Raw genomic sequence first — 27,500 nt, forward strand, 5'->3', positions numbered from 1 at the left:
TACTCTACCTGGGGTCCATTAACATGTAGCGCTTCTCTACCTGGGGTCCATTAACATGTAGCAGCTACTCTACCTGGGGTCCATTAACATGCTGCAGCTACTCTACCTGGGGTCCATTAACATGTAGCAGCTACTCTACCTGGGAGTTCATTAACATGTAGCAGCTACTCTACCTGGGAGTCCATTAACATGCCACACTACTCTACCTGGGGTCCATTAACTACTGAACATGTAGCTACTCTACCTGGGGTCCCATTAACATGTAGTAGCTTCTCTACCTGGGGTCCATTAACATGTAGCAGCTACTCTACCTGGGGTCCATTAACATGTAGCAGCTACTCTACCTGAGTGTCCATTAACATGCTAGCAGCTACTCTCACCTGGGGTCCATTAACATGTAGCAGCTACTCTACCTGGGGTCCATTAACTACTGAACATGTAGCAGCTACTCTACCTGAGAGTCCATTAACATGTAGCAGCTACTCTACCTGGGGTCCATTAACTACTGAACATGTAGCAGCTACTCTACCTGGGGTCCATTAACATGTAGTAGCTACTCTACCTGGGGTCCATTAACATGTAGTAGCTACTCTACCTGGGGTCCATTAACTACTGAACATGTAGCAGCTACTCTACCTGGGGTCCATTAACATGTAGTAGCTACTCTACCTGAGGTCCATTAACTACTGAACATGTAGCAGCTACTCTACCTGGGGTCCATTAACATGTAGCAGCTACTCTACCTGGGGTCCATTAACTACTGAACATGTAGCAGCTACTCTACCTGGGGTCCATTAACTACTGGACATGTAGCAGCTACTCTACCTGGGAGTCCATTAACATGTAGTAGCTACTCTACCTGGGGTCCATTAACATGTAGCAGCTACTCTACCTGGGGTCCATTAACTACTGAACATGTAGCAGCTACTCTACCTGGGGTCCATTAACATGTAGCAGCTACTCTACCTGGAGTCCATTAACATGTAGCAGCTACTCTACCTGGGGTCCATTAACTACTGAACATGCTAGTAGCTACTCTACCTGGGGTCCATTAACTACTGAATATGTAGCAGCTACTCTACCTGGGAGTCCATTAACTACTGAACATGTAGTGCTTCTCTACCTGGGGTCCATTAACATGTAGCAGCTACTCTACCTGGGGTCCATTAACTACTGAACATGTAGCAGCTACTCTACCTGGGGTCCATTAACTACTGGACATGCAGCTACTCTGGGGTCCATTAACATGTAGCAGCTACTCTACCTGGGGTCCATTAACATGTAGTAGCTACTCTACCTGGGGTCCATTAACATGTAGTAGCTACTCTACCTGGGGTCCATTAGCATGCTTCTCTACCTGGGGTCCATTAACTTGTGTAGTAGCTACTCACCTGGGGTCCCAGGTAACATGCTTCTTCTTCTACTCTACCTGGGAATCCATTAACATGTAATGGCACTCACACCTGGGGTCCATTAACTACTGAACATGTAGTAGCTACTCTACCTGGGGTCCATTAACATACTTGGCAGCTACTCTACCTGGGATCCATTAACATTAGCAGCAGCTACTCTACCTGGAGTCAACGTGACATCTACAGATCATATCTTCTCGATACATGCAATAGTCCAAAAACAGATTACACGAAGAAAGAAGAGTTTCCTGTTACACGTTTCATTGATTTGATCGTTTTATTTTTAAACAGAGGATATTTTAGCCTGTAGTTTGTCAAAGACAGGGATTGATGGGAACAGGGATATTTTGTCTGTAGTTTGTCAAGACAGGGATTGATGGAACAGGGATATTTAGCCTGTGGTTTGTCAAAGACAGGGGATTGATGGAACAGGGATATTTTAGCCTGTAGTTTGTCAAAGACAGGGGATTGATGGGAACAGGATAGTTTGTACCTTAGTTTGTCAAAACATTGATGGGAACAGGGATATTTTGATGGGAACAGGGATTATGGGGTGGGGATATTTTAGCCTGTGGTTGTCAGACAGGATTGATGGGAACAGGGATATTTAGCCCGGTAGTTTGTCAAAGACAGGGGATTGATGGGAACAGGATATTTGTAGATTCCGTAGGTTGTCAAAGACAGGGTTGATGGAACAGGGATATTTTATCCGTAGTTTGTCAAAGACAGGATTGATGGGAACAGGGATATTTTTAGCCTGTAGTTTGTCAGAGACAGTGGTTGATGGGGAACAGGGATATTTTAGCCTGAAGTTTGTCAGAGACAGGGATTGATGGGAACAGGGATATTTTAGCCTGTAGTTTGTCAAAGACAGGGATTGATGGGAACAGTGGATATCTTTAGCCTGTAGTTTGTCAAAGACAGGGATTGATGGGAAATTTTATCACGCAAATCCAGTCTCTTTTCAATGTACCAATTGCTTGTATGCGCTTTAGTAAGGGTTTCGTCCTCTTCTGAGGAGGAGTAGGAGAGAGGAGGGTAGAGAGGAGGAGGAGTAGGAGAGATGAGGAGGAGTATGAGAGAGAGTAGGAGTAGAAGAGAGGAGGAGGATTAGGAGAGAGGAGTAGGAGAGAGGAGGAGGAGTAGGAGAGTGGAGGAGGAGTAGGAGAGGGAGTAGGAGTAGAGAGAGGAGGAGGAGTAGGAGAGAGGAGTAGGAGAGAGGAGGAGGAGTAGGAGTAGGAGAGAGGAGGAGGAGGAGAGATGAGGAGGAGTAGGAGTAGGAGAGGAGGAGGAGGAGAGAGAGGAGGAGTAGGAGAGAGGAGGAGGAGGAGAGATGAGGAGGAGTAGGAGAGGAGGAGGAGTAGGAGAGGAGGAGGAGTAGGAGAGATGAGGAGGAGTATGAGAGAGGAGTAGGAGTAGGAGATGAGGAGGAGTAGGAGAGAGTAGGAGAGGGAGGAGGAGTAGGAGAGAGGAGGAGTAGGAGAGAGGAGGAGGGAGTAGGAGAGAGGAGGAGGAGTAGGAGAGTGGAGGAGTGAGTAGGAGAGATGAGGAGGAGAGAGAGGAGTAGGAGAGTGGAGGAGGAGTAGGAGAGATGAGGAGGAGTAGGAGAGAGAGGAGGAGGAGTAGGAGAGGAGGAGGAGGAGTAGGAGAGATGAGGAGGAGTAGGAGAGGAGGAGGAGTAGGAGAGAGGAGGAGGAGTAGGAGAGAGAGAGGGAGGAGTAGGAGAGGGAGGAGGAGTAGGAGAGAGGAGGAGGAGTAGGAGAGATGAGGAGGAGTAGGAGAGGAGGAGGAGTAGGAGAGAGGAGAGAGGAGAGATGAGGAGGAGAGAGAGTAGGAGTAGGAGAGAGGAGGAGGAGTAGGAGAGAGGAGGAGGAGAGAGGAGGAGGAGTAGGAGAGAGGAGGAGGAGGAGAGAGGAGGAGGATTAGGAGAGATCAGACCAATGTGCAGCGCGGTAAGTGTCCATTTTAGTTTATTAAACTGAACACTAAAGAATACAAAGTGACTGATACAAACGAAAACCCGAAACAGTCCTGAACTGTGCCACAAACATCCAACAGGAAACAATCGCCCACGAACACAAATGAAAACAGGCTCCCCTAAATATGGTTCTCAATCAGGACAACGATTGACAGCTGCCTCTGATTGAGAACCATACCAGGCAAACGTAGAAATAGCAAATCATAGAAAAACGAACATAGACAACTCCACCCAACTCAACCTGACCATACTAAAACAAAGACATAACCAAAGAACTAAGGTCAGAACATGACAGCGTAAATTAATATATCGCACAGATTGGTTTAGCCCCTGGTGTAAAACATAGACATAACAAAAGGTCTAAAGGTCAGAACATGACAGCGTTAATGAATATATCATTACAGATTGGTTTAGCCACGCCTCAAGTGTAAAACAAGGAGACGTTTTTCGCTGACTTTGTTTGTTTTGTTTATAAATGAATAAATCAAACAGTTAAATATTGGAGTAAAATATGATGATGAAATGTTAGTCTGAGTGGTTAGAGTGTTGGACTAGTTGCAACAGGTAGCCTAGTGGTTAAGAAGCGTTGGACTAGCAACCAGCAGGTAGACTAGTGGTTAGAGCAGGTAGTCTAGTGGTGTAAAGGATGGAGACTCGTTGGACTAGTTACCAGCAGGTAGTCTAGTGGTTAGAGTGTTGGACTAGTTACCAGCAGGTAGTCTACTGGTGTAAAGGATGGAGACTCGTTGGACTAGTTACCAGCAGGTAGTCTAGTGGTTAGAGCGTTGGACTAGCAACCAGCAGGTAGACTAGTGGTTAGAGCAGGTAGTCTAGTGGTTAGAGCAGGTAGTCTAGTGGTTAGAGCAGGTAGTCTAGTGGTTAGAGTGTTGGACTAGTTACCAGCAGGTAGTCTAGTGGTTAGAGTGTTGGACTAGTTACCAGCAGGTAGTCTGAGTGGTTAGAGCGTTGGACTAGTTACCAGCAGGTAGTCTAGTGGTTAGAGTGTTGGACTAGTTACCAGCAGGTAGCCTAGTGGTTAGAGCAGGTAGCCTAGTGGTTAGAGTGTTGGACTAGTTACCAGCAGGTAGCCTAGTGGTTAGAGCAGGTAGTCTAGTGGTTAGAGTGTTGGACTAGTTACCAGCAGGTAGTCTAGTGGTTAGAGCGTTGGACTAGTAACCAGCAGGTAGCCTAGTGGTTAGAGTGTTGGACTAGTAACCAGCAGGTAGCCTAGTGGTTAGAGCGTTGGACTAGTAACCAGCAGGTGGACTAGTGGTTAGAGTGTTGGGCCAGTAACCAGCAGGTAGCCTAGTGGTTAGAGCGTTGGACTAGTAACCAGCAGGTAGCCTAGTGGTTAGAGTGTTGGACTAGTAACCAGCAGGTAGCCTAGTGGTTAGAGCGTTGGACTAGTAACCAGCAGGTAGCCTAGTGGTTAGAGTGTTGGACTAGTAACCAGCAGGTGGACTAGTGGTTAGAGCGTTGGGCCAGTAACCAGCAGTTAGCCTAGTGGTTAGAGCGTTGGACTAGTAACCAGCAGGTAGCCTAGTGGTTAGAGTGTTGGACTAGTAACCAGCAGGTGGACTAGTGGTTAGAGCGTTGGGCCAGTAACCAGCAGTTAGCCTAGTGGTTAGAGTGTTGGACTAGTAACCAGCAGGTAGCCCAGTGGTTAGAGCTTTGGACCCAGTAACCGAAAGGTTGCTTGATTGAATCCCTGAGCTGACAAGGTAAAAATCTGTCGTTCTGTCCCCCTGAACAAGGCAGTTAACCCACTGTTCCCCTGTAGGCCGTCATTGTGAATAATAATTTGTTCTTAACTGACTTGCCTAGTAAAATAAATGGTTAAATTAAAAAATGTTTAGCAGATGGTTTAACTCGGCTGCTGCATGGTGCTCTATTCTTCGTGCCACTTCTGCATAGCTGTGTTGCTGGATAAATGTGGGTTTATGGGACAGCGAGGAATGACTGAGAAAACCTGAGTGCAGTGGGAAGATGTGTTTTTGAGGAAGAATGGCCCCCAAGTAGAAACCGTATTCTGCAGTCTCTGATGGCACAGAAATGTTCCCCCCAACGAGAGTGAGTATGAGCGCAGAAGATGATTTGGGCCCAGTGGGAGTTGTATTTTTTGAAGAAAATGGATCCCTACCTTTGACCCATTTGTGGCTGGGTAGAAAATAAGTTGGGAACTGTTAAATCTGTGGCCTTCAACTCAACGTGGACAAGTGATGATTTCTTTGCGTTTCTTCCGTCCAGAGGGAGCACTTCGCGTCACGTGAACAAGCAAGGACAAGACCTGTGACTTGCCTTGCTCTCCGAACAGGGCGCCATTTAAATAAGTGATTACTTACTGGGGTGGCGTTAAGTGTTAAAATAGAAAGATTCCCTGTGTCTGTGATGCCATTTGTGCCAACACAGACCCACGGTGGAGAACACAGTGAAACTGAAGGCTGCCGTCTGTGTCTTTTGAGTTCTGGCAGGTCTTTTTCACTGACCAAAGTCATGTTAAGATATGTCATTTATCCAACTGAGGCGCTTTTTGTGCCGAACACACTGAAGTGTTTCCAGATGCCAAGCTGTGGTCATGTTGCAGCAGTGTGTAGGAGGAGATTCCATGATGTGAGAAGTGTGTAGAGGCACGAGGACAAAGGAATGTGTTGTATCGGTGGGAAAAAACTGTGTCAAATGTGCAGATGCCCATGTTACTGGGGAGGGGTCAGAAGTACCCAGTGTGAGAGAGACAGGTAGCCTAGTGGTTGGAGCGTTGGCCAGTAACCAACAGGCAGCCTAGTGGTTAGAGCGTTGGACTAGTAACCAGCAGGTAGCCTAGTGGTTGGGCGTTGGACTGGTAACCAGCAGGTAGTCTAGTGGTTGGAGCGTTGGACTAGTAACCAGCAGGTAGCCCTAGTGGTTAGGCGTTAGGCCAATAACCAACAGGCAGCCTAGTAGTTTCAGAGCGTTGGACTAGTAACAGCAGGTAGTCTAGTGGTTAGAGCGTTAGGCCAGTAACCAGCAGGCAGCCCTGAGTGGTTAGGCGTTGGACTAGTAACCAGCAGGTAGTCTAGTGGTTGGGCGTTGGACTAGTAACCAGCAGGTAGCCTAGTGGTTGAAGCGTTAGGCCAGTAACCAACAGGCAGCCTAGTGGTTAGAGCGTTGGACTAATGCCAGCAGGTAGTCTAGTGGATTAGAGCGTTGGGCAGTAACCAACAGGTAGCCCCTAGTGGTTAGAGTGTTGGTCTAATGTAACCAGCAAGGTAGCTAGTGGTTAGGCGTTGGACTAGTAACCAGCAGGTAGTCTAGTGGTTGGGCGTTAGGCCAGTAACCAACAGGCAGCCTGGTGGTTAGGGCGTTGGACTGGTGCCAGCAGGTAGTCTAGTGGTTAGACGTTGGGCCAGTAACCCGGCAGGTAACTAGTGGTTAGAGTGTTGGTCTAGTAACCAGCAGGTAGCCTAGTGGTTAGAGCGTTGGACTAGTAACCAGCAGGTAGTCTAGTGGTTAGGGCGTTAGGCCAGTAACCCCAACAGGCAGCCTAGTGGTTAGAGCGTTGGACTAGTAACCAGCAGGTAGTCTAGTGGTTAGGTGTTGGACTAGTAACCAGCAGGTAGTCTAGTGGTTAGACCATTGGGCCAGTAACTGAAAGGTTGCTAGAACGTGTCCATGTCTTTATATGGTAAAATTCTGTGGTTCTGCCCCGAACAAGGCAGTTAGCCCCACTGTTCTTAGACCGTCATTGTAAATGGGGAAATTAGTTCTTAACTGACTTGTAAAGTTAAATCAAAAATAAAATAGGTTGTTAGAATAGAATGTATTTTCTGCTGAGGCAGTGAAGACAGTAGAGGATGGATAGTAAGCATCGGCCAACACAGAGATATGAACGTGTGCCCGGTTAGTTGGCTTCTTACCATTCATCGCCATGGTTTATCAACTGTACCGCAGAAATAAAATAGATGTTATGATGGCAGCTACGAGAGTCCTGTCCTCCCAGGCCGTCGGCAGAGGTCCTGTCCTCCCAGGTTGTCCAGCATAGAGTCCTGTCCTCCCAGGCCGTCAGCAGGAGAGTCCTGTCCTCCCAGGCGTCAGCAGAGAGTCCTGTCCTCCCAGGCCGTCCGGCAGAGAGTCCCCGTCCTCCCAGGCCGTCCAGCAGAAGTCCCGTCCTCCCAGGCCGTCAGCAGAGAGTCCTGTCCTCCCAGGCCATCAGCAGAGAGTCCTGTCCTCCCAGGCCGTCAACCTGTTACAGAGAGTCCTGTCCTCCCAGACCGTCAGCAGAGTTCCTGCCCTCCCAGACCGTCAGCAGAGAGTCCTGTCCTCCCAGACTGTCAGCAGAGAGTCCTGTCCTCCCAGGCCGTCAGCAGAGAGTCCCTGTCCTCCCAGGCCCTCAGCAGAGAGTCCTGTCCTCCCGGGCGTCAGCAGAGAGTCCTGTCCTCCCAGACCGTCAGCAGAGAGTCCTGTCCTCCCAGACCGTCAGCAGAGAGTCCGTCCTCCCAGGCCGTCAGCAGAGAGTCCTGTCCTCCCAGACCGTCAGCAGAGAGTCCTGTCACCTCCCAGGCCGTCAGCAGAGAGTCCTGTCCTCCCAGACCGTCCAGCAAGAGATTCCTGTCCTCCCAGACCGTCAGCAGAGAGTCCTGTCCTCCCAGACTGTCAGCAGAGAGTCCTGTCCTCCCAGGCCGTCAGCAGAGAGTCCTGTCCTCCCAGACCGTCAGCAGAGAGTCCTGTCCTCCCAGACCGTCAGCAGAATTCCCTGTCCTCCCAGACCGTCAGCAGAGAGTCTGTCCTCCCCCAGACTGTCAGCAGAGAGTCTCTGTCCTCCCAGGCCGTCAGCAGAGAGTCCTGTCTCCCAGACCGTCAGCAGAGAGTCCCTGTCCTCCAGGCTGTCAGCAGAGAGTCCTGTCCTCCCAGGCCGTCAGCAGAGAGTCCTGTCCTCCCAGGCCGTCAGCCCTGGTGCCAGGATCAGTTAGTGGAATGATTTGATTTTCATTTTTTATGAAATACTGGTACAGTACACTACTGTTCAAAAGTTTGGGGTCACATAGAAATGTCTTTGTTTTTTGAAGAAAAAGCCTTTTTTTGTCCATTAAAATAACATGAAATTGATCAGAAATACATCGTTAATGTTGTTTGACTATTGTAGTTGGAAACTGCAGATTTTAAATTATTTTTACCCGTTTTTCGGTATCAATTCTTTTTAGTAGCTACTATCTTGTCTCATCCTCAACTCCCGTGCGGGCTCGGGAGAGACGTAAGTCGAAAAGTCATGCGTCCTCCTATAAACAACCCAACCAAGCCCGCACTGCTTTCTTAACACAGCGCATCCAATTCCGGAAGCAGCCGCTGTGTGTCGGGAGGAAACACAGCGCACCTGGCAAGCCTTGGTTGTGTGCACTGCGCCGGCCCGCCACAGGAGTCGCTGGTGCGCGATGAGACAAGGATATCCCCTACCGGCCAACACCTCCCTAATCCGGACGAGACTAGGCCAACAGCGCCGCCCCACGGACCTCCCAGTCGCGCCGGTTACACACAGACCTGGCGGAGCCCAGAGTCTCTGGTGGCACAGCGCCTTAACCACTGCGCCACCGGAAACGGCAGATTTTTAATGGAATATCTACATAGGCGTACAGAGGCCCCATTATCAGCAACCATCACTTCCTGTGTTCCAATGGAATATCTACATAGGCGTACAGGGGCCACTATCAGCAACCATCACTCCTGTGTTCAATGGCACGTTGTGTTAGCTAATCCAAGTTTATCATTTTTAAAAGGCTAATTGAGTCATTTAGAAAACCCTTTTGCCATTATGCAGCACAGCTGAAAACTGTTCTGATTAAAGACACTTTAAAACTGCATTAAAACTGGCCTTCTTTAGACTAGCTGCTGCCAACACACTGTCATTGAGCGAGTCAGTACAGGTGCATCAAAGCTGGGACCGAGAGAGACTGAAAACAGCTTCTATCTCAAGCCATCAGACTGTTAAACAGCCACCACTAACATTGAGTGGCTGCTGCCAACACACTGTCATTGACACTGACCCAACTCCAGCCACTTTAATAATGGGAATTGATGGGAAATGATGTAAATATATCACTAGCCATACACAACAATGCTACAGCATAAATGTTACTACCTACCTATTCATCTCATATGCATACATATACTGTACTCTATATCATCTACTGCATTCTTATGTCACTAGCTACTTTAACTATGCCACTTTGTTTTTACTTTGTCTACATACTCATCTCATATGTATATACTGCTCAATACCATCTACTGTATGCTGCTTCTTTACCATCACTCATTCTTATATCTTTATGTGCTATCTTTATCTCTTACACTTGTGTCTATAAGGTAGTAGTTTTGGAATTATTAGTTAGATTACTTGTTGGTTATTACTGCATTGTCGGAACTAGCACAAGCATTTCGCTACACTCGCATTAACATCTGCTAACCATGTGTATGTGACAAAATCAAATTTGATTTTGATTTGATTCCACTATACACCCTGAGAAAACAAACCTGATGTTATTCCCTTTATACACCCTGAGAAACAAACCTGATGTTATTCCCTTTATACACCCTGAGAAACAAAGAGCTTTCTTCTGAAACTCGTCAGTCTATTCTTGTTCTGTGAAATGAAGGCTATTCCATGTGAGAAAGAAACTGAAGATCTTGTACAATGCTGTATACTACTCCTTCACAGAACACAGCGCAAACTGCTCTAACCAGAATAGAAAGAGAGTGGGAGGCCCGGTGCACAACTGAGCAAGAGGACAAGTACATTAGAGTGTCTAGTTTGAGAAACAGGCCTCACAAGTCCTCAACTGGCAGCTTTATTAAATAGTACCATGGCTTAAAACAATCTCTCAGTCTCAACGTCAACAGAAGAGGCGACTCCTGGATGCTGACCTTCTAAGGCAGAGTTCTCTGTCCAGTCTCAACGTCAACAGTGAAGAGGTGACTCCTGGATGCTGACCTTCTAAGGCAGAGTTCTCTGTCCAGTCTCCAACGTCAACAGCGAAGAGGCGACTCCTGGATGCTGACCACTTTAATCTTCTTTTTATTGGCCAGTCTGAGACATGGCTTTTCTTTGCAACTCTGCCTAGAAGGCGCACAGCAGAGATTCAGACCTGAGACAGCATTGGAGTCTCTCAGTGACATCAATTCAATCAACCAATCAATGAAGTCACTCTGTAAGATATACACCCCCCACAATGTCCCTCTCACCTGTGTGACAGCTATGACACCATGACATGATCCTCTCCCCTCCTCCCTCCCTCCCTCTCCCTCCTCCCTCCCCCTCCCCCCCCTCCCCTCCCTCCCTCCCTCCCTCCCTCTCCCTCCCTCCTCCCTCCCTCTCCCTCTCCCTCCCTCCCTCTCTCTCTCTCTCCCTCCCTCCCTCTCCCCCTCCCTCCTCCCTCCCCCCTCCCTCTCTCCCTCCCTCCTCTCTCTCTCTCTCCCTCCCTCCTCCAGTAAATTGATTTGTGTGATGTAATTATCATTGTAATCCTGTATTACCTTTCTGTTCCTACCAGTGAGAACAGAACAGCATCAACACTTCTCCCAAAGCCCTTCCGTTCCCTGACAAAGATTTTAAAAGCATTGGATTGGTGTAAAAGCATTGGCTGTAGGGAGTCTCCATCATGACTGGGAGTGGATTTGGTGAGGAAACCGAGGTCCAGTGGAGAATGAGAAACCGAGCTCAGACCAGTTCACTGTTGGAGAGAGAGAGACCTCTGCTGGTCACACAGACCAACTGCATCACTGGAGGCCGAGCTCAGTCCAGTTCACTGTTGGGAGAGAGAAACCTCTGCTGGTCACACAGACCAACTGCATCACTGGAGGCCGAGCTCAGTCCAGTTCACTGTTGGAGAGAGAGAGACATCTGCTGGTCACACAGACCAACTGCACCCAGAGAGGAGTACCACAGTATGAGTCATAATACCCATAAAACCCAACACGTTGGTTTACTTTAATGTAACTGTATGCTAGGTGGTGTTAATACAACTGGCTGACTCACTCAGTGCTAACGTAATGTTAGCAGGCTGGTAGGGCTAAACAGCAGGCTGGTAGTAAGGGCTAACGTTATCAGGCTGGTAGGGGGCTAACGTTATCAGGCTGGTAGGGGCAAATGTTATCAGGCTGGTTGGGCTAATGTTAGCAGGCTGGTAGGGCTAAAGTTAGCAGGCTAGGCTAAAGTTAGCAGGCTGGTAGGGGCTAAAGTTAGCAGGCTGGTAGGGGCTAAAGTTAGCAGGCTGGTAGGCTAAAGTTAGCAGGCTGGTAGGGCTAAAGTTAGCAGGCTGGTAGGGCTAAAGTTAGCAGGCTAGTAGGGCTAAAGTTAGCAGGCTGGTAGGGCTAAAGTTAGCAGGCTAGTAGGCTAAAGTTGCAGGCTGGTAGGGGCTAAGGTTAGCAGGCTGGTAGGGGCTAACGTTAGCAGGCTGGTAGGCTAAAGTTAGCAGGCTGGTAGGGCTAACGTTAGCAGGCTGGTAGGGGCTAACGTTAGCAGGCTAGGGGCTAACGTTAGCAGGCTGGTAGGGCTAAAGTTAGCAGGCTGGTAGGGGCTAACGTTAGCAGGCTGGTAGGGATAATGTTATCAGGCTGGTAGGGGCTAACGTTAGCAGGCTGGTAGGGGCTAAAGTTAGCAGGCTGGTAGGGGCTAACGTTAGCAGGCTGGTAGGGATAATGTTATCAGGCTGGTAGGGCTAATGTTATCAGGCTGGTAGGGGCTAAAGTTAGCAGGCTGGTAGGGCTAAAGTTAGCAGGCTGGTAGGGGCTAACGTTAGCAGGCTGGTAGGGGATAATGTTATCAGGCTGGTAGGGGGCTAATGTTATCAGGCTGGTAGGGGACAGAACAACCTCTCAGACCCTAGACAGAACAACCTCTCAGACAGGTATATACAGTCTAGACAGAACAACCTCTCAGACAGGTATAGACAGTCTCTAGACAGAACAACCTCTCAGACAGGTATAGACAGTCTCTAGACAGAACAACCTCTCAGACAGGTATATACAGTCTCTAGACAGAACAACCTCTCAGACAGGTATAGACAGTCTCTAGACAGAACAACCTCTCAGACAGGTATAGACAGTCTCTAGACAGAACAACCTCTCAGACAGGTATATACAGTCTCTAGACAGAACAACCTCTCAGACAGGTATATACAGTCTCTAGACAGAACAACCTCTCAGACAGGTATATACAGTCTCTAGACAGAACAACCTCTCAGACAGGTATAGACAGTCTCTAGACAGAACAACCTCTCAGACAGGTATAGACAGTCTCTAGACAGAACAACCTCTCAGACAGGTATATACAGTCTCTAGACAGAACAACCTCTCAGACAGGTATATACAGTCTCTAGACAGAACAACCTCTCAGACAGGTATATACAGTCTCTAGACAGAACAACCTCTCAGACAGGTATATACAGTCTCTAGACAGAACAACCTCTCAGACAGGTATATACAGTCTCTAGACAGAACAACCTCTCAGACAGGTATATACAGTCTCTAGACAGAACAACCTCTCAGACAGGTATATACAGTCTCTAGACAGAACAACCTCTCAGACAGGTATATACAGTCTCTAGACAGAACAACCTCTCAGACAGGTATATACAGTCTCTAGACAGAACAACCTCTCAGACAGGTATAGACAGTCTCTAGACAGAACAACCTCTCAGACAGGTATATACAGTCTCTAGACAGAACAACCTCTCCGACAGGTATATACAGTCTCTAGACAGAACAACCTCTCAGACAGGTATATACAGTCTCTAGACAGAACAACCTCTCAGACAGGTATAGACAGTCTCTAGACAGAACAACCTCTCAGACAGGTATATACAGTCTCTAGACAGAACAACCTCTCAGACAGGTATAGACAGTCTCTAGACAGAACAACCTCTCAGACAGGTATAGACAGTCTCTAGACAGAACAACCTCTCAGACAGGTATATACAGTCTCTAGACAGAACAACCTCTCAGACAGGTATATACAGTCTCTAGACAGAACAACCTCTCAGACAGGTATAGACAGTCTCTAGACAGAACAACCTCTCAGACAGGTATATACAGTCTCTAGACAGAACAACCTCTCAGACAGGTATATACAGTCTCTAGACAGAACAACCTCTCAGACAGGTATAGACAGTCTCTAGACAGAACAACCTCTCAGACAGGTATAGACAGTCTCTAGACAGAACAACCTCTCAGACAGGTATATACAGTCTCTAGACAGAACAACCTCTCAGACAGGTATATACAGTCTCTAGACAGAACAACCTCTCAGACAGGTATAGACAGTCTCTAGACAGAACAACCTCTCCGACAGGTATAGACAGTCTCTAGACAGAACAACCTCTCAGACAGGTATATACAGTCTCTAGACAGAACAACTCTCCAGACAGGTATAGACAGTCTCTAGACAGAACAACCTCTCAGACAGGTATATACAGTCTCTCAGACAGAACAACCTCTCAGACAGGTATACAGTCTCTAGACAGAACAACCTCTCAGACAGGTATATACAGTCTCTCTAGACAGAACAACCTCTCAGACAGGTATAGACAGTCTCTAGACAGAACAACCTCTCAGACAGGTATAGACAGTCTCTAGACAGAACAACCTCTCAGACAGGTATATACAGTCTCTAGACAGAACAACCTCTCAGACAGGTATAGACAGTCTCTAGACAGAACAACCTCTCAGACAGGTATATACAGTCTCTAGACAGAACAACCTCTCAGACAGGTATAGACAGTCTCTAGACAGAACAACCTCTCAGACAGGTATAGACAGTCTCTAGACAGAACAACCTCTCAGACAGGTATAGACAGTCTCTAGACAGAACAACCTCTCAGACAGGTATATACAGTCTCTAGACAGAACAACCTCTCAGACAGGTATAGACAGTCTCTAGACAGAACAACCTCTCAGACAGGTATATACAGTCTCTAGACAGAACAACCTCTCAGACAGGTATATACAGTCTCTAGACAGAACAACCTCTCCGACAGGTATAGACAGTCTCTAGACAGAACAACCTCTCAGACAGGTATAGACAGTCTCTAGACAGAACAACCTCTCAGACAGGTATATACAGTCTCTAGACAGAACAACCTCTCAGACAGGTATAGACAGTCTCTAGACAGAACAACCTCTCAGACAGGTATAGACAGTCTCTAGACAGAACAACCTCTCAGACAGGTATATACAGTCTCTAGACAGAACAACCTCTCAGACAGGTATATACAGTCTCTAGACAGAACAACCTCTCAGACAGGTATATACAGTCTCTAGACAGAACAACCTCTCAGACAGGACAGTCTCTAGACAGAACAACCTCTCAGACAGGTATATACAGTCTCTAGACAGAACAACCTCTCAGACAGGTATATACAGTCTCTAGACAGAACAACCTCTCAGACAGGTATAGACAGTCTCTAGACAGAACAACCTCTCAGACAGGTATAGACAGTCTCTAGACAGAACAGGTATATTTACACATTTGATTTTATTTAATGTTTGTTGGTTATATATTTTTATTTAATATGTTTTACATTCACAACTTTTATATTGACATGAACCCTGAAGAATAACGACCGACGTTGATCACTGGTTGGTTCCTCGTCTCGACCCGCGGTAGAACACTGACGGAAAGGCAAGGATCATGTCGGGGTGTCATAGCTGGGAGGGAGGGAGGGAGGGAGAGGGGAGGGGAGGGAGGGAGGAGAGAGGGAGGGAGAGAGGGAGGGAGGGAGGGAGGGAGAGAGAGAGGGAGGATCATGTCAGGTGTCATAGCTGGGAGGGAGGGAGGGAGGAGGAGGAGGGAGGGAGGGAGGGAGGGATTTGGAGGGAGGGAGAGAGAGAGAGAGAGAGAGAGAGAGAGAGAGAGAGGAGAGGAGGGAGAGAGAGAGGAGAGGAGAGAGAGAGAGAGAGGAGAGGGAGGGAGGGAGGGAGGGAGGGAGGGAGGGAGGGAGGAGAGGAGAGGAGAGGAGAGGAGAGGGGAGGCGAGGATCATGTCATGGTGAGCTGTCAGGGAGGTGATGGGACAGGAGTGGAGGAGGAGTGGAGGAGAGTCTGAGGTTCTGTTCACGGGAGGAGGCAGAGCAGGGAGCCCAGGAGAGAGTTCTGTTCAGGTCTCCCGGGCAGAGAGGGAGCCCAGCAGAGGTTCTGACGTCGTCTCCCGGGCAGAGCAGGGGAGCCCAGCAGAGGTTCTGTTCACGTCGGGAGAGGAGGGAGAGGAGAGGAGGGAGGGAGGGAGCCCAGCAGAGGTTCTGGGACGGGTCTCGGGAGGGAGGGAGGGATCAGAGGTTCTGTTCACGTCGTCTCCCGGGCAGAGAGGGAGAGAGGGAGGTTCTGTTCACGTCGTCTCCCGGGCAGGCAGGGAACCCAGGAGAGGAGCAGGGAGAGTTCTGTTCACCTCGTCTCCCGGGCAGGGCAGGGACCCAGCAGAGGTTCTGTTCACGTCGTCTCCCGGGCAGAGCAGGGAGCCCAGCAGAGGTTCTGTTCACCTCGTCTCCCGGGCAGAGCAGGGAGCCCAGCAGAGGTTCTGTTCACGTCGTCTCCCGGGCAGAGCAGGGAGCCCAGCAGAGGTTCTGTTCACGCGTCGTCTCCCGGGCAGAGCAGGGAGCCATCAGAGGTTCTGTTCACGTCGTCTCCCGGGCAGAGCAGGAGCCCAGCAGAGGGTTCTGTTCACGTCGTCTCCCCGGGCAGAGCAGGGAGCCCAGCAGAGGTTCTGTTCACGTCGTCTCCCGGGCAGAGCAGGGAGCCGATCAGAGGTTCTGTTCACGTCGTCTCCGGGCAGAGCAGGGAGCCCAGCAGAGGGTGTACCCCCTCGTCTCCCGGGCACGCCCAGCAGAGGTTCTGTTCTCGTCTCCCGGGCAGAGCAGGGAGCCCAGCAGAGGTTCTGTTCACGTCGTCTCCGGGCAGAGCAGGAGCCCAGCAGAGGTTCTGTTCACTGTCGTCCCGGGCAGAGCAGGAGCCCAGCAGAGGTTCTGTTCACGTCGTCTCCCGGGCAGAGCAGGGAGCCCAGCAGAGGTTCTGTTCACGTCGTCTCCGGGCAGAGCAGGGAGCCGATCAGAGGTTCTGTTCACGTTCTGCCTCCCGGGCAGAGCAGGGAGCCGATCAGAGGTTCTGTTCACGTGTCTCGGGCAGAGCAGGGAGCCGATCAGAGGTTCTGTTCATCGTCTCCCGGGCAGAGCAGGGAGCCCATCAGAGGTTCTGTTCACGTCGTCTCCCGGGCAGAGCAGGGAGCCCAGCAGAGGTTCTGTTCACGAGTCTCAGGCATAACAGGAGCCCAGCAGAGGTTCTGGGACGTCGTCTCCCGGGCAGAGCAGGGCCCAGCAGTATAGACGAGGCTGGAGAATCAGGATAACATCCTGGAAACAGCAGAGAGCTGGGGAGTGTGGCAGGCCGGAGGGGTCAGTGGTTGAGGTCAGGCTGGAGTTCAGTATCCTGTCAGTCTGGAGGGACTCCTTTTCGCTGAGGCCTTTTCTGGGCTGTGTGTGTGTGTGTGTGTGTGTGTTCAATACCCTGTGGTGATGTTGGTGAGTGTGTGTGTGTGTGTGTGTGTGTGTGTGTGTGTGTGTGTGTGTGTGTGTGTGTGTGTGTGTGTGTGTGTGTGTGTGTGTGTGTGTGTGTGTGTTCAATACCCTGTGGTATTGTGTGTGAGTGTGTGTGTGTGTGTGTTCAATACCCTGTGGTGATGTTGGTGAGTGTGTGTGTGTTTGAGCCCGGTGCAGTGAAGCTATAGGCCACAGCTGATCCCAACATCAACCCTGTCATGTACGATACAGTCATAGTGTTACCTAGAGAGAGGAGAGGAGGGGAGGAGAGGGAGGGAGGGAGGGGAGGGAGGAGGGAGAGGAGGAGGGGAGGAGAGGAGGGGGAGAGGAGAGGAGGGGAGGGGGAAGGAAGGGAGGGAGGAGAGGAGAGGAGAGGGAGAGGAGAGGAGAGGAGGGAGGGAGGGAGGGAGGGAGGGAGGAGAGGAGGGAGAGGAGAGGAGAGGAGAGGAGAGGAGGAGGGGAGGGAGGAGGGAGGAGAGGAGAGGAGAGGAGAGGAGAGGAGGGAGGGAGGGAGGGAGGAGAGGAGAGGAGGGGGAGGGAGGGAGGGAGGGAGGGAGGGAGGGAGGGAGGGAGGGAGGGAGGGAGAGAGGGGAGGGAGGAGAGGAGAGGGAGAGGAGGGAGGGAGGGAGGAGGAGGGAGGAGGGAGGGAGGGAGGGGAGGGAGGGAGGGAGGGGAGGGAGGAGAGGAGGGAGGGAGGGAGGAGAGGAGAGGTGGGAGGGAGGGAGGGAGGGAGGGAGGGAGGGAGGGAGGGAGGGAGGAGAGGAGAGGAGAGGAGAGAGGGAGGGAGGGAGGGAGGGAGGGAGGGAGGGAGGAGAGGAGAGGAGAGGAGGAGGGGAGGGAGGGAGGAGAGGAGAGGGAGAGAGGGAGGGAGGGAGGGAGAGAGGGAGAGGAGAGAGAGGAGAGGAGGGAGGGATGCAGGGAGGGAGGGAGGGAGAGGAGAGGAGGAGGGGGAGGGAGGGAGGGAGGGAGGGAGGGAGGGAGGGAGGGAGGGAGAGGAGAGGAGAGGAGAGGGAGAGGAGGGAGGAAAGGAGGGAGGGAGGGAGGGAGGGAGGGAGGAGAGGAGAGAGGAGAGGGGAGGGAGAGGAGGGAGAGGAGGGAGGAGGGAGGGAGGGAGGGAGGGAGGGAGGGAGGGAGGGAGGGAGAGGAGAGGAGAGGAGGAGGAGGGAGGGTGGGAGGAGAGGAGGGAGGGAGGGAGGGAGAGAGGAGGGAGAGAGGAGAGGAGAGGAGGAGAGGAGATTATTATAGAGTATATAGATAGAGCACTGTCAATGTAGAAAATCAGCACTAAATTGTATACTGTACAAAAATACTGTACAAAATAAATCATACAAGTACCGAGATATATTTTGTGAACAAAAAAACCCTCATATGATTATAAATTATTACAATTGTTTAGAGAAAGATATTCTGTTTAAAAGGTAAACATTTAAAATGGTAGTTAAATGTTTTGGCACCGAGAGACTCAATAGTCCATCAGCTAGAGAGAACACCCCTGTTTTCACTACTCCATCAGCTAGAGAGAACACCCCTGTTTTCACTACTCCATCAGCTAGAGAGAGAACACCCCTGTTTTCACTAGTCCATCAGCTAGAGAGAACACCCCTGTTTTCACTAGTCCATCAGCTAGAGAGAGAGAACACCCCTGTTTTCACTACTCCATCAGCTAGAGAGAGAGAACACCCCTGTTTTCACTACTCCATCAGCTAGAGAGAACACCCCTGTTTTCACTACTCCATCAGCTAGAGAGAACACCCCTGTTTTCACTACTCCATCAGCTAGAGAGAACACCCCTGTTTTTTACTCCATCAGCTAGAGAGAACACCCTGTTTTCACTACTCCATCAGCTAGAGAGAACACCCCTGTTTTCACTACTCCATCAGCTAGAGAGAGAACACCCTGTTTTCACTAGTCCATCAGCTAGAGAGAACACCCCTGTTTTCACTAGTCCATCAGCTAGAGAGAGAGAACACCCCTGTTTTCACTACTCCATCAGCTAGAGAGAGAGAACACCCCTGTTTTCACTACTCCATCAGCTAGAGAGAACACCCCTGTTTTCACTACTCCATCAGCTAGAGAGAGAGAACACCCCTGTTTTCACTACTCCATCAGCTAGAGAGAACACCCCTGTTTTCACTAGTCCATCAGCTAGAGAGAACACCCCTGTTTTCACTACTCCATCAGCTAGAGAGAGAGAACACCCCTGTTTTCACTACTCCATCAGCTAGAGAGAACACCCCTGTTTTCACTACTCCATCAGCTAGAGAGAACACCCCTGTTTTCACTACTCCATCAGCTAGAGAGAACACCCCTGTTTTCACTACTCCATCAGCTAGAGAGAACACCCCTGTTTTCACTACTCCATCAGCTAGAGAGAACACCCCTGTTTTCACTACTCCATCAGCTAGAGAGAACACCCCTGTTTTCACTACTCCATCAGCTAGAGAGAACACCCCTGTTTTCACTACTCCATCAGCTAGAGAGAGAACACCCCTGTTTTCACTAGTCCATCAGCTAGAGAGAACACCCCTGTTTTCACTAGTCCATCAGCTAGAGAGAGAGAACACCCCTGTTTTCACTACTCCATCAGCTAGAGAGAACACCCCTGTTTTCACTACTCCATCAGCTAGAGAGAACACCCCTGTTTTCACTACTCCATCAGCTAGAGAGAGAGAACACCCCTGTTTTCACTACTCCATCAGCTAGAGAGAACACCCCTGTTTTCACTAGTCCATCAGCTAGAGAGAACACCCCTGTTTTCACTACTCCATCAGCTAGAGAGAGAGAACACCCCTGTTTTCACTACTCCATCAGCTAGAGAGAACACCCTGTTTTCACTACTCCATCAGCTAGAGAGAACACCCCTGTTTTCACTACTCCATCAGCTAGAGAGAACACCCCTGTTTTCACTACTCCATCAGCTAGAGAGAACACCCCTGTTTTCACTACTCCATCAGCTAGAGAGAGAGAGAACACCCCTGTTTTCACTACTCCATCAGCTAGAGAGAACACCCCTGTTTTCACTACTCCATCAGCTAGAGAGAACACCCCTGTTTTCACTACTCCATCAGCTAGAGAGAACACCTCTGTTTTCACTACTCCATCAGCTAGAGAGAACACCCCTGTTTTCACTACTCCATCAGCTAGAGAGAACACCCCTGTTTTCACTACTCCATCAGCTAGAGAGAGAGAACACCCCTGTTTTCACTACTCCATCAGCTAGAGAGAACACCCCTGTTTTCACTACTCCATCAGCTAGAGAGAACACCCCTGTTTTCACTACTCCATCAGCTAGAGAGAACACCCCTGTTTTCACTACTCCATCAGCTAGAGAGAACACCCCTGTTTTCACTACTCCATCAGCTAGAGAGAACACCCCTGTTTTCACTACTCCATCAGCTAGAGAGAACACCCCTGTTTTCACTACTCCATCAGCTAGAGAGAGAGAACACCCCTGTTTTCAATAGTCCGTTCTGCCCCTGAACAAGGCAGTTAACCCACTGTTCCCCGGGAGGCCGTCATTGAAAATAAGAATGTGTTCTTAACTGACTTGCCTGGTTAAATAAAGGTAAAATAAAAAAAATAAAAGTGTGTTACCTCATTTCTATACCCCAGTGAACCAGGAAGCCATGGAAGGCCACAATATAGTTCCTTAAACTGAGATTCATTTCAAACATTAGAATGTTAATGCAGATTTAATTTAGTTAGATTTTACCAATGCGATTCTTTACAGGTGCCATAAATGATTACTTGTTAAACAACTGTAATCTGTCACATATGGCCACTCCCCTTCCTGTAATCTGTCACATATGGCCACTCCCCTTTCTGTAATCTGTCACATATGGCCACTCCCCTTTCTGTAATCTGTCACATATGGCCACTCCCCTTTCTGTAATCTGTCACATATGGCCACTCCCCTTTCTGTAATCTGTCACATATGGCCACTCCCCTTTCTGTAATCTGTCACATATGGCCACTCCCCTTTCTGTAATCTGTCACATATGGCCACTCCCCTTTCTGTAATCTCTCACATATGGCCACTCCTCTTTCTGTAATCTGTCACATATGGCCACTCCCCTTTCTGTAATCTGTCACATATGGCCACTCCCCTTTCTGTAATCTGTCACATATGGCCACTCCTCCCCCTTCCTGTAATCTGTCACATATGGCCACTCCCCTTTCTGTAATCTGTCACATATGGCCACTCCTCCCCCTTTCTGTAATCTGTCACATATGGCCACTCCTCCTCCTTCCTGTAATCTGTCACATATGGCCACTCCCCTTTCTGTAATCTGTCACATATGGCCACTCCTCCCCCTTCCTGTAATCTGTCACATATGGCCACTCCCCTTTCTGTAATCTGTCACATATGGCCACTCCTCCCCCTTTCTGTAATCTGTCACATATGGCCACTCCTCCTCCTTCCTGTAATCTGTCACATATGGCCACTCCCCTTTCTGTAATCTGTCACATATGGCCACTCCTCCCCCTTCCTGTAATCTGTCACATATGGCCACTCCCCTTTCTGTAATCTGTCACATATGGCCACTCCCCTTTCTGTAATCTGTCACATATGGCCACTCCCCTTTCTGTAATCTGTCACATATGGCCACTCCTCCCCCTTCCTGTAATCTGTCACATATGGCCACTCCCCTTGCTGTAATCTGTCACATATGGCCACTCCCCTTTCTGTAATCTCTCACATATGGCCACTCCCCTTTCTGTAATCTGTCACATATGGCCACTCCCCTTTCTGTAATCTGTCACATATGGCCACTCCCCTTTCTGTAATCTGTCACATATGGCCACTCCTCCCCCTTCCTGTAATCTGTCACATATGGCCACTCCCCTTTCTGTAATCTGTCACATATGGCCACTCCTCCCCCTTTCTGTAATCTGTCACATATGGCCACTCCTCCCCCTTCCTGTAATCTGTCACATATGGCCACTCCTCCCCCTTCCTGTAATCTGTCACATATGGCCACTCCCCTTTCTGTAATCTGTCACATATGGCCACTCCCCTTTCTGTAATCTGTCACATATGGCCACTCCTCCCCCTTCCTGTAATCTGTCACATATGGCCACTCCCCTTTCTGTAATCTGTCACATATGGCCACTCCCCCTTTCTGTAATCTGTCACATATGGCTCCTCCCCTTCCTGTAATCTGTCACATATGGCCACTCCTCCCCCTTCCTGTAATCTGTCACATATGGCCACTCCTCCCCCTTCCTGTAATCTGTCACATATGGCCACTCCTCCCCCTTTCTGTAATCTGTCACATATGGCCACTCCTCCCCCTTCCTGTAATCTGTCACATATGGCCACTCCTCCCCCTTCCTGTAATCTGTCAAATATGGCCACTCCCCTTTCTATAATCTGTCACATATGGCCACCCCTTTCTGTAATCTGTCACATATGGCCACTCCCCTTCTGTAATCTGTCACATATGGCCACTCCCTTTCACCAATCTGTCACATATGGCCACTCCTCCCCTTCCTGTAATCTGTCAACATCTCTTTACCTCACCACCCCTCTACCTCACCACCCCTCTACCCTCATTACCCCTCCACCTCACCACCCCTCTACCTCATTACCCCTCTACCTCACCACCCCTCTACCTCATTACCCTCTACCTCACCACCCTCTACCTCATTACCCCTCTACCTCACCACCCCTCTACCTCATCACCCCTCCACCTCACCACCCTCTACCTCATCACCCCTCTACCTTATCACCCCTCCACCTCACCACCCTCTACCTCACGACCCTCTACCTCATCACCCCTCTACCTCATCACCACTCTACCTCATCCCCCTACCTCACCACACTCTACCTCATCACCCCTCTACCCCACCACCTCTCTACCTCATCACCCCTCTACCTCACCACCTCTCTACCTTATCACCACTCCACCTCACCACCCCTCTCGTCACCACCCTCTACCCCACCACCCCTCTACCCCACCACCCCTCCACCTCACCACCCCTCTACCTCATCACCCTCTACCTCACCACCCCTCTACCTCATCACCCCTCTACCTCACCACCCTCTACCTCACCACCTCTCAACCTCACCACCCCTCTACCTCATCACCTCACTCACCCCTCCGCCTCACCACCCTCTGCCTCATCACCCCTCTACCCCACCACCCCTCTACCTCATCACCCCTCTACCTCACCACCCCTCTACCTCACCACCCCTCTACCTCACCACCCTCTACCTCATTACCCCTCTACCTCACCACCCCCTCTACCTCAAAACCCTCTACCTCACCACCCCTCTACCTCACCACCCCTCCACCTCACCACCCCTCCACCTCACCACCCCTCTACCTCACCACCCCTCCCCCTCACCACCCCTCTACCTCACCACGCCTCTACCTCACCACGCCTCTACCTCGTCACCCTTCTACCCCACCACCCCTCTACTCCACCACCCTCTACCTCACCACCCCTCTACCCCACCACCCTCTACCTCACCACCCTCTACCTCATCACCCCTCACCTGCTAGTTCTCTCTGTTCGGCGGGACCTTCCCAGCAGCCTGTATCATGGGGACTGATCCAAAGTAACCGTTGGTGACGCCCATGAGGAGAGAAAAGAGACAGGGCCAGGCGGGGTGGGACAGGGTTGGGGTGGAGGAGGGCACACACACATCACCAACAGAGGGATGAAGACCACCCGCAGGCAGGAGAAGAGGAGCAGGTGACCCCCCGTCCACTCATAGGGCAACGCAGCCAGGATCTGGAAAGGGCAGAGGGCTTAGTGAGGCAACATCTGTATATCTACCCATCCATCCATCCATCCATCCATCTACCCATCCATCCATCATCCATCCATCTACCTATCCATCCATCCATTCATCATCCATCCATCTACCTATCCATCCATCCATCCATCCATCATCCATCCATCCACCCATCCATCCATCTACCCATCCATCCATCCATCCATCATCCATCCATCCACCCATCCATCCATCTACCTATCCATCCATCCATCCATCCATCCATCTATCCATCCATCCATCTATCCATCATCCATCCATCCATCTACCTATCCATCCATCCATCCATCATCCATCCATCCACCCATCTACCTATCCATCCATCCATCCATCATCCATCCACCCATCTATCCATCCATCCATCATCCATCCATCCATCTACCTATCCATCCATCATCCATCCATCCGCCCATCTATCCATCCATCCATCCATCCACCCATCCATCCATCCATCCATCTACCTATCCATCTACCTATCCATCCATCCATCCATCCACCCATCCATCCATCCATCTACCTATCCATCCATCCATCCACCCATCTATCCATCCATCCATCTATCATCCATCCATCCATCTACCTATCCATCCATCCATCCATCTACCCATCCATCCATCCATCATCCATCCATCCATCCATCTACCTATCCATCCATCCATCCATCCATCCATCTACCTATCCATCCATCCATCCATCTACCCATCCATCCATCCATCCATCCATCCATCCATCCATCCATCCATCCATCTACCTATCAATCCATCCATCCATCTACCTATCCATCCATCCATCCATCTACCTATCCATCCATCCATCTACCTACCCATCCATCCATCTATCCATCCATCCATCCATCTACCTATCCATCCATCCATCTACCCATCCATCCATCCATCCATCTACCTATCCATCCATCCATCCATCTATCCATCCATCTATCCATCCATCCATCTACCTATCATCCATCCATCCCATCCATCCACCTATCCATTCCATCCATCCATCTACCCATCTATCCATCCATCTACCTATCCATCCATCTATCTATCCATCTATCTGCCTATCCCATTCCATTTATCCATCCATCCATCTATCCATCTACCTATCCATCTATCCATCCATCTATCTATCTATCCATCCATCCATCCATCCATCTACCTATCCATCCATCCATCCATCTATCCATCCATCATCCCATCCATCCATCCATCTATCCATCCATCCATCCATCCATCTACCTATCCATCCATCCATCCATCCATCCATCTATCATTCCATCCATCCATCCATCCATCTACCCATCCATCTACCTATCCATCCATCCATCCATCCATCCATCCATCCATCCATCCATCCATCCATCTACCTATCCATCCATCCATCCATCATCCATCCATCTACCTATCCATCCATCCATCCATCCATCCATCTACCTATCCATCCATCCACCCATCCATCCATCCATCTATCCATCCATCCATCTATCCATCATATCTATCCATCCATCCATCCATCATCCATCCACCCATCTATCCATCCATCCATCCATCAATCCCCCATCCATCCATCTACCTATCCACCATCCATCACCCATCTATCCATCCATCCATCCATCCATCTACCTATCCATCCATCCATCCATCCATCATCCATCTACCTATCCATCCATCCATCCATCCATCCACCCATCTATCCATCCATCCATCTACCTATCCATCCATCCATCCATCTACCCATCCATCCATCTACCTATCCATCCACCCATCCATCCATCCATCTATCCATCCATCCATCCATCTATCCATCCATCCATCCATCTACCTATCCATCCATCCATCCATCCATCCACCCATCCATCCATCTATCGTTCCATCCATCCATCCATCCACCCATCCATCCATCTACCCATCCATCTACCTATCCATCCATCCATCCATCCATCCATCCATCCATCTACCTATCCATCCATCCATCCATCCATCCATCATCCATCCATCCATCTACCTATCCATCCATCCATCCATCCATCCATCCATCCATCCATCTATCCATCCATCCATCCATCCATCCATCCATCCATCATCCATCCATCTACCTATCCATCTACCTATCCATCCATCCATCCATCATCCATCCTATCCATCTACCTATCCATCCATCCATCCATCCATCCACCCATCTATCCATCCATCTATCCATCCATCCACCCATCTATCCATCCATCTATCCATCCATTCATCATCCATCCATCCACCCATCCATCCATCTATCCATCCATCTATCCATCTATCCATCCATCCATTCATCATCTACCCATCCATCCATCCATCCATCCATCCATCTATCCATCTATCCATCCATCCATCCATCATCCATCCATCTATCCATCCATCATCCATCCATCTACCTATCCATCCATCCATCCATCCATCCACCCATCCATCCATCTACCCATCCATCCATCCATCTACCCATCCATCCATCCATCCATCTATCCATCCATCCATCCATCCATCTACCCATCCATCCATCCATCTATCCATCCATCCATCCATTCATCATCCATCCATCCACCATCCATCCATCTATCCATCCATCCATCCATCCATCTGCCCCATCTACCCATCCATCCATCCATCCATCTATATATCCATCTACCCATCCATCCACCCATCCATCCATATATCCATCTACCCATTCATCCATCCATCCATCCATATATCCATCCACCCATCCATCCATCTATCCATCCATCCATCCATCCATCCATCCATCTATCCATCCATCATCCATCTATCCATCCATCCATCCATCTACCTATCCATCCATCCATCCATCCATCCATCCATCATCCATCTATCCATCCATCTACCTATCCATCCATCCATCCATCTATCCATCCATCTACCCATCCATCCAAATCATCCATCCACCCATCCATCCATCATCCATCCATATACCCATCCATCCATCATCCATCCATCTACCTATCCACCCATCCATCCATCATCCATCCATCCACCCACCCACCCATCCACCCATCCATCCATCCATCCACCCATCCATCCATCTACCCATCCATCCATCCACCACCACCCATCCATCCACCCACCCACCCATCCACCATCCATCCATCCATCCACCCATCCATCCATCTACCCATCCATCCATCCACCCACCCACCCCATCCATCCATCTACCCATCCATCCATCAATCTACCCATCCATCCATCATCCATCCATCTACCTATCCATCCATCCATTCATCATCCATCCATCCACCCATCCATCCATCCATCTATCCATCCATCCATCATCCATCTATCCATCATCCATCCATCATCCATCCATCCATCCATCATCCATCCATCCATCAGCCATCCATCATCCATCCATCTATCTACATTTCCTACACCCATCCATCCATCTATCTGCTATTTCCTACTACCCATCCATCCATCTATCTACATTCCTACCATCCATCTATCCATCTATCTACATTCCTACCATCCATCCATCTATCTACATTCCTACCACCCATCCATCCATCTATCTACATTCCTACCATCCATCTATCTACATTCCTACCATCCATCTATCTACATTCCTACCATCCATCCATCCATCCATCTACATTTCTACCATCCATCCATCAATCTACATTCCTACCATCCATCCATCCATCTATCTGGTTCTACCATCCATCCATCTATCTGCATTTCCTACCACCCATCCATCCATCTATCTACATTCCTACCATCCATCCATCTACATTT

At 49.6% G+C, this 27,500-nt stretch overlaps 1 long non-coding RNA gene and 1 pseudogene across 1 annotated transcript in view; one reads left to right on the plus strand and one right to left on the minus strand.

The window, feature by feature from the left end:
• LOC135564837 (uncharacterized) overlaps window positions 1-27,500 on the plus strand; it is a 349,184-nt gene that overhangs the window by 76,739 nt on the left and 244,945 nt on the right. The gene's annotated exons all lie outside the window — the stretch shown is intronic.
• The window catches only part of LOC135564973 (equilibrative nucleoside transporter 4-like), a 33,669-nt pseudogene continuing 23,118 nt past the window's right edge, over window positions 16,950-27,500 (minus strand).

This window comes from Oncorhynchus nerka, linkage group LG26 (genome assembly GCF_034236695.1).
Source record: "Oncorhynchus nerka isolate Pitt River linkage group LG26, Oner_Uvic_2.0, whole genome shotgun sequence".
Taxonomy (NCBI): Eukaryota; Metazoa; Chordata; class Actinopteri; order Salmoniformes; family Salmonidae; genus Oncorhynchus; species Oncorhynchus nerka.